At 40.2% G+C, this 8,683-nt stretch overlaps 1 non-coding gene across 1 annotated transcript; it reads right to left on the reverse strand.

Moving 5' to 3' along the window:
- Positions 1 to 8,037: 8,037 nt before the first annotated feature.
- On the reverse strand, positions 8,038 to 8,145 carry LOC112731936 (small nucleolar RNA R71). The gene has a single exon (XR_003167684.1). It is a non-coding gene; the product is annotated as a small nucleolar RNA R71 (small nucleolar RNA).
- Between the last annotated feature and the right edge of the window lie 538 nt (positions 8,146 to 8,683).

Here is an 8,683-nt window from a genome sequence, read left to right on the forward strand (position 1 = left end):
GACTGAATAGGGATCTCTGGGTCTACAACCTGAATCTGAGGCGGGGCCTCCTGCTGTGATGCAGCCTACTCCGTGCCTACCTGCGCAGACTCTCTCTGTGGATGGGTCTCTGCCTCGTGATCATCCGCCTCCTCCTCAGATGGCTCTGATGGTGTGTCAGGCTCGGAAGGAATATCGCTGCCAGAACGAATCATCAGCTTCAGGTGCTCATAGCGTCGCTTGCTGCGACGCTCAGATCTCTCATATTGGCGCCGGTTGCGGCGCTCCATCTGGTCTAGCTGCTGAAACAGGCGGTGTACTAGGTGATAAACCGGCTCTGAGGCAGGTGGAGGTGCAGTGGTGGTAGCAGGGGTAGCTGTAGAGGAAGAGGGGCCAGCAGACGGTGTGGCTGTCTCACCAAGAGCTGTGAGGAATGGAGGTCTGTAGCCCAAAGCCAGAAAGTTCCTACTGTGAGGGATAATCTTCTTGCATTCTGCAGCAGGTGGCTTCTCATCAGCATCCTCCCAAGGCACGTCAGCTCGACGGCCTAGCTGTGTAATCAGATATGGAAAGGGGAGAGTGCCTCGGACGTGGACCCTGGCCATGTAGTACCGGATGAAGCGTGGCAGGTACAGGTCCTTACCCTCCATCACACACCATATGAGGGTGATCATAGCGGCAGGTAGCTCCATCTCATAGGTACTCGGCATAACAAAGTTGCTCAAGATCTGATGCCATAGCCGAGTCTCATCATTTAAGTAAATTCACTTGATTCCCTTAGGCATGGTGGTGTTCTGACCCATGACCCATGGAACAGTCGGGTCAAGGGCTATCCTAGCCTTGACGGCATCCCAGTCAAACTTCATGAAGCGCATGTCCTCCTCAGCCTTTTGATAACCATCTGGCTGATCAGATTTAGGCAGAAGCTTCAGAATATCCGCAATGGCCTCTTCAATGACCAGTATCTGCTTCCCTCTTAGGTTCACTGCATCTATGGAAGTTTTGAAGTAATTGCAGTAAAACTCTCTTACCCAAGATGCATTGACCTCATTCAGGTTTCTCTCCAGGAAGAACCAGCCTCTTTGTTTGATCTGATCAGAGGTGTATTGTTGGAGTTCTTCTGGAATTTTCAGAGTCCGCTCCAGGTACAGGTTCCTGGAGGTTGCAAACACCGGATACTTTAACTTGCAGTATTTGTTTGCAAACTTGATGGGATCAGTAGCAAGGAGTAGCTAGTCAGCCTTCTCCTGCAGGGTGAAGTATTTCTCCCGCCAGGAGTCATCATGCATGATGTCCAGGATGGACATAGAGGATTCTCCTCTTTTACGTTTGCCAGTTGTTGCCTTTCCTTTTCCTTTTCTTTGGGTGTCAGACATCCTGAAAAATAGAAATCAAGGATATAATAAAAACAGAAAAACAAGTAGGAAAATAACAAAAGAAGCACATAATGGCAAAGGAGCAGTAGAACGATGAAAATGAGTTAAGTAAATGTGCATTAAGGATTGTATAGGAGTTAGAAAACTGAGAAGAAAAATTAACAATCCAAAATGTAAGATCCATAGAATTCATGTTAATTAGGAAAATCACAAACATGCCTTGAGTTAAAATAAAAGTAAAGAGTGAGTCAAAAAGCAGAGGGTGTTGTTAGAAGTTAGAAATCAAAAATCAGTGAGTTAGTAAAAAGAAAGTTAAGGTAAGTGGCATGATGATTGGTATCTAAGTAACAAGGATTCACAATTATAAGCTACAGGCAACTCATATTCAAACAAGGAAGTTGATGATGATTCATATGGATATAGAAATAGCAGAAATCGGAACCTAAACATCAAAAATGAAGATTATTATCCAGGAAATTAAAAAGAATAAGAAAGCTTGCCCTGGCATTCATGCAATGGTTTGGTAAAAGCAGAGTAAAGCAGAGTGTAAATTGCCAAAACCAAGATATGAATAAAAATCAAAACGGTTTACAGAAATTTGGGCAGCATTCCGGCTAAAATTGGATGTTCCCGGAGAATAAACAGCAACAGAATAGTTCATATAAGTTAAAATAAACTGCAAATAGATATAAATAAGATGAACATGAAGGAACATTCGCAGTAGCAGCATGAATAGTAAGAACATCATATGAAAAATACGTAGAGCACAGCAACAGCAGAATTGCAAAAAGCATAAAGCAAGTAGCATGAACAGCGCAATTAATCAGGCCTAAATCTACTAACCACATTCTAGGCTACCTAACCACCTAGAATCCACTACAACATACATATCTAACTAGCCTAATTATGAACATAAACAGAAAAATATGGTATTAACTATGAATTGAAAGAAGGGTGGCGTTCGGCGGAACCTGGTAGGCGTATGAATGAAAGTGGGGCAGAGAGATGGCTGGGGGATGGTGGTGGTGGCGGCTGACGCGGCGGTTGATGGTGGTTGGCGCGGCGGTGGTTGTTCGGAGGCAGGGGGTTTCGGGTAGGTTAATGGGGGTAGGGTATAAGGGGGAAGGAAGGGAAGGGGGGGCGTGGGTGGTGGGTGGAGGCGCGGTGGTGACGGCGGCGCGATCAGGGTGGTGGTCGCGGAGGGGGCAGCGGTGGTGGAGGGAAGAAGAGGAAAGAAGAAGAAGAAAGAGAGGGAAAGAAGAAGGGGGTGGCGTTTGCGGTGGGGTCTGGGTGGTCGACGGTGGAGTGGTGGTCGGTGGTGGTGGCTGGAGGTTGGTGGTGGTTAGTTGCAGAGAAGAGAGGAAGGAGAAGGGGGTTAGGGGGCGCGAATGGGTAGGGTTTCGCGTGGCTGGGTGTTATTGAAATTGAATCCACGCGATCGCGTGGGGCACGCGGTCGCGTGGGGCACGCAGTCGCGTGGCTGGGGTGGAATAGAGGTTGACGCGATCGCGTGAGTGATGCGATCGCATGGAATGGGTAAAAGGATGAATGACGCGGTCGCGTGAGGCATGCGACCGCGTCGCTGGAAATTGTGCTAAACGCACAATTCCAGCGTCGTTTTAGCGCAACTCTCTATCTCCTTTGGGGTGTTGTGCAATCCTCGCAATGCGATCGCGTCGCTCACGCTTTCGCGTGGGATGGGTGTTGTGCAAGTGACGCGATCGCGTCAGAGACGCGACCGCGTGGGTCGTTTTGTGCGAAACGCGCAACAGACGCACAATTCCAGCCCAACTTTCTGGGCGTTGGATCCTTACGCCAATTTCCAGATCACGCAGCCAAGTGAATGACGCAGACGCGTGGGAAGTGTTTTTCGCAACTGACGCGATCGCATGAGTGATGCGGTCGCATCCCGTGCCCTTTCTTCCTTTTTTTATGCAGGTATGCAATTATGCAGTATGCAATGCGAGTGAATAATATTCAGGTTCAATTGAAAAGGAAATAAAAAATAAATAACACGAAATAAAACTGAAAAAGGAACGACCATACCATGGTGGGTTGTCTCCCACCTAGCACTTTTAGTTAAAGTCCTTGAGTTGGACATTTGGTGAGTCCGTTGTTATGGTGGCTTGTGCTTGAACTCATCCAGGAATCTCCACCAATGTTTGTAATTCCAGTAGCCTCCGGGATCCTAAACAAGGCACGTAAAGCTTCTGAGCAGTTTCAAACAGGTTCTCAGGCTTCCAGTGTGCTGAATGTCAGAACAGACTCCAGGATCCCGAACTTTGCTTTTAAATCTGCCTCCGTCTTGATCTATATTTTTCCATCCGTGCGGTTTAGAAAGTATATTCTCACCATGGTGACCAAACATTTTCCGAGATCCATTCGATTGATCATGATGCCAATCCGTGCACTTCGAGTTGATGCGTGAAACCTTATTGAACCTTGTGCACCAGCTCTGAGTACGAGCCATTTCCCTCTTACTCTTAAAGCCGCAGAGAGCTCTAAGCTGGCCATCTGTTTCAAGCAACCCATATTCAAGTGGAAAAATAAAGCTAAAGGTTAAGGATTGTGCCCACTTGAAGCTTGTATTGGGTGGTAATGGCCTTGGGATAGGTGTTTGATGAGCGGATAATTTATACGCTTTTTGGCATTGTTTTTAGTATGTTTTTAGTAGGATCTAGTTACTTTTAGGGATGTTTTTATTAGTTTTTATGTTAAATTCACATTTCTGGACTTTACTATGAGTTTGTGTGTTTTTCTGTGATTTTAGGTATTTTCTGGCTGAAATTGAGGGATTTAAGCAAAAATTAGATTCAGAGGTTGAAGAAGGACTGCTGATGTTGTTGGATTCTGACCTCCCTGCACTCAAAGTGGATTTTCTGGAGCTACAGAACTCAAAATGACGCACTTCCAATTGAGTTGGAAAGTAGACATCCAGGGCTTTCCGGCAATATATAATAGTCTATACTTTGGCCGCGTTTAGACGACGCAAAAGGGTGTTGAACGCCAGTTCTATGCTGCAGTCTGGAGTTAAACGCCAGAAACACGTCACGAACCAGAGTTGAACGCCAAAAACACGTTACAACTTGGCGTTCAACTCCAGAAGAAGCCTCTGCACGTGTAAACTTCAAGCTCAGCCAAAGCACACACCAAGTAGGCCCCGGAAGTGTATTTATGCATCAATTACTTACTTCTGTAAACCCTAGTAACTAGTTTAGTATAAATAGGACTTTTTACTATTGTATTTAAATCTCCGGATCATCTTTGATCAGTTTTAAGCGATCTTAGACTTTCATGGGGGCTGGCCATTCGGCCATGCCTGGACCATTATCACTTATGTATTTTCAAACGGTAGAGTTTCTGCACTCCATAGATTAAGGTGTGGAGCTCTACTGTTCCTCATAATTTAATGCAAAGTACTACTATTTTCTATTCAATACAACTTATTCCGCTTCTAAGATATGCATTCGCACCCAAGAACATGATGAATGTGATGATTATGTGACTCTCATCATCATTCTCACTTATGAATGCGTGCCTGACAAACACTTCCGTTCTACATGCAACCAAGCTAGAATGAGTATCTCTTAGATATCTAATACAGGGGACCGAGTCTGAGTTATTAGTAACCTTGTCTGTGGTATTCCGCGTAGGATCTGGGAAGGGATGGCTGTGACGAACTTCAAACTCGCGAGTGCTGGGCGTAGTGACAGACGCAAAAGGATAGTAAATCCTATTCCAGTATGATCGAGAACCTCCAGATGATTAGTCATGCCGTGACAGAGCATTTGGACCATTTTCAAAGAGAGGATGGGATGTAGCCATTGACAACGGTGATGCCCTTACAGAAAGCTTGCCATGGAAAGGAGTAGGACTGATTGGATGAAGACAGCAGGAAATAGAGGTTCAGAGGAATGAAAGCATCTCTATACGCTTATCTGAAATTCTCACCAATGAATTACATAAGTATTTCTATCTTTATTTTCTGTTTATTTATTATTATTATTCGAAAACTCCAAATCATTTGATATCCGCCTGACTGAGATTTACAAGGTGACCATAGCTTGCTTCATTCCGACAATCTCCGTGGGATCAACCCTTACTCACGTAAGGTTTTATTACTTGGATGACCCAGTGCACTTGCTAGTTAGTTGTGCGAAGTTGTGAAGTCATGTTTGGACCATGGTATTGTGCACCAGTTATTGGCGCCATTGCCAGGGAGAGAACGAACAACAAATTTTACAACCTCAGAGTAACAATTTCGCATACCAAGTTTTTGGCGCCGTTGCCGGGGATTGTTTGAGTTTGGACAACTGACGGTTCATCGTGTTGCTCAGATTGGGTAATTTTCTTCTTATTTTATTTTCAAAAAGTTTTCAAAAATTTTTCAAAAATATTTTCTTCTTTTTCGTTTTTCCCAATTAATTTTCGAAAAAAAAAATATTTTCAAAAAAATAAAATATATTTTTCTTCAGAATTTTTAAGAATGAATTCTAGAGTTTCATGAAGCATGTAGAAGCCTGGCTAGCTGTAAAGCCATATCCAAATTCATTTGGACTGAGGCTCCCAAGTCATCATTAAAAGAGCAAGCTAGTTGTTGCTAATAAAATTTGTTATTGTATGACTGATTTGTATCTTCTAAAGCTTGGTTGGCTATTAAGCCATGCCTAACCCTCAGATTGGAGCTTTAGACTAAGAGTACAAGATTCCTGGAATTCATATTAAAAATTTTGGAATCCTTATTTTTCTTTTTCACATTAATTTTCGAAAAAAAAAAACAAAAAATTTATAAAATCATAAAATCAAAAATATTTTTGTGTTTCTTGTTTGAGTCTTGAGTCAATTTTTGAGTTTGGTGTCAATTGCATTTTTTCTAAAAAAATTTTATGCATTTTTCGAAAATTCATGCATTCATAGTGTTCTTCATGATCTTCAAGTTGTTCTTGGCCAGTCTTCTTGTTTGATCTTCATATTTTCTTGTTTTGTGTTTTTTCTTGTTTTTCATATGCATTCTTGCATTCATAGTGTCTATACATGAAAAATTTCTAAGTTTGGTGTCTTGCATGTTTTCTTTTCTTGAAAATTTTTCAAAAATAAGTTCTTGATGTTCATCTTGACATTCAAAGTGTTCTTGGTGTTCATCTTGACATTCATAGTGTTCTTGCATGCATTGTGTGTTTTGATTCATAATTTTTATGTTATGAGTCTTTTTCATGTTTTTCTCTTTCATCATTAAAAATTCAAAAATCAAAAAATATCTTTCCCTTTTTCACTCATAAATTTCGAAAATTTGGATTGACTTTTTCAAAAATTTTTAAAATCTAGTTGTTTCTTATGAGTCAAATCAAATTTTCAATTTGAAAATCTTATCTTTTTCAAAATCATTTTCAAAAATCAAATCTTTTTTTTCATTTTTCTTATTTATTTTTGAAAATTTTAAAAATATTTTTCAAAAATCTTTTTCTTAATTTTATATCATATTTTCGAAAATATCATCAACAATTAATGTTTTGATTCAAAAATTTCAAGTTTGTTACTTACTTGTTAAGAAAGATTCAAACTTTAAGTTCTAGAATCATATCTTGTGATTTCTTGTGAATCAAGTCATTAATTGTGATTTTAAAAATCAAATCTTTTTCAAAACTAATTTCAATCATATCTTTTCAAAAATATCTTTTTATCTTATCTTTTTCAAAATCATATCTTTTTAATCATAACTTTTCATATCATATCTTTTTCAAATATATTTTCTAACTTCCTATCTTCTTATCTTTAAAAAAATTGATTTTCAAAATTTGTTTCAACTAACTAATTAACTTTTTGTTTGTTTCTTATCTTTTTCAAAACTACCTAACTAACTATCCCTCTCTAATTTTCGAAAATACCTCCCTCTTTTTCAAAAATTCTTTTTAATTAATTAATTGTTTCAATTTTTAATTTTAATTTTAATTTTATCTTAATTTTCAAAAATCATTAACTCTTTTTCAAAAATTATTTTCGAAAACTTCTCTCTCCTCACCCTTGTGTTTGGATTCTCCTCTCTTCTCTTTCCTTACATTACATTCTTTTCTTCTTCTACTCACAAAGGAATCTCTATACTGAGACATAGAGGATTCCATATTTTCTTTGTTATTCCCTTCTTTGTCATATGAGCAGGAGCAAGGACAAGAACATTCTAGTTGAAGCAGATCCTGAACCTGAAAGGACTCTAAAAAGGAAACTAAGAGAAGTTAAAATACAACAATTTAGAGACAACCTTACAGAAATTTTCGAACAAGAAGAGGAGATGGCAGCCGAAAATAATAATAATGTAAGGAGGATGCTTGGTGACTTTACTGCACCTAATTCCAATTTACATGGAAGAAACATCTCCATTCCTGCCATTGGAGCAAACAATTTTGTGCTGAAACCTCAATTAGTTTCTCTGATGCAGCAGAACTGCAAGTTTCATGGACTTCCATCTGAAGATCCTTTTCAGTTCTTAACTGAATTTTTGCAGATCTGTGATACTGTTAAGACCAATGGGGTTGACCCCGAGGTCTATAGGCTTATGCTTTTCCCGTTTGCTGTAAGAGATAGAGCTAGAGTGTGGTTGGATTCCCAACCCAAAGATAGCCTGATCTCTTGGGATAAGCTGGTCAAGGCTTTCTTAGCCAAGTTCTTTCCTCCTCAAAAGCTGAATAAGCTTAGAGTGGATGTTCAAACCTTCAGACAGAAAGAAGGTGAATCCCTCTATGAAGCTTGGGAGAGATACAAGGAACTGAACAAAAAGTGTCCTTCTGACATGCTTTCAGAATGGACCATCCTAGATATATTCTAAGATGGTCTGTCTGAATTAGCTAAGATGTCATTAGATACTTCTGCAGGTGGATCCATTCACCAAAAGAAAATGCCTGCAGAAGCTCAAGAACTCATTGACATGGTTGCTAATAACCAGTTCATGTACACTTCTGAGAGGAACCCTGTGAGTAATGGAACGCCTCAGAAGAAGGAAGTTCTTGAAATTGATACTCTGAATGCCATATTGGCTCAGAATAAAATATTGACTCAGCAAATCAATATGGTTTCTCAGAGTCTGAATGGAATGCAAGCTGCATCCAACAGTACTCAAGAGGCATCTTCTGAAGAAGAAGCTTATGATCCTGAGAATCCTGCAATTGCAGAGGTGAATTACATGGGTGAACCCTATGGAAACACCTATAATTTCTCATGGAGAAATCACCCAAATCTATCATGGAAGGATCAACAAAAGCCTCAACAAGGCTTTAATAATGGTGGAAGAAACAAGTTTAGTAATAGCAAGCCTTTTCCATCATCCACTCAGCAAC

This window comes from Arachis hypogaea, chromosome 12 (assembly GCF_003086295.3).
Source record: "Arachis hypogaea cultivar Tifrunner chromosome 12, arahy.Tifrunner.gnm2.J5K5, whole genome shotgun sequence".
NCBI lineage: Eukaryota > Viridiplantae > Streptophyta > Magnoliopsida > Fabales > Fabaceae > Arachis > Arachis hypogaea.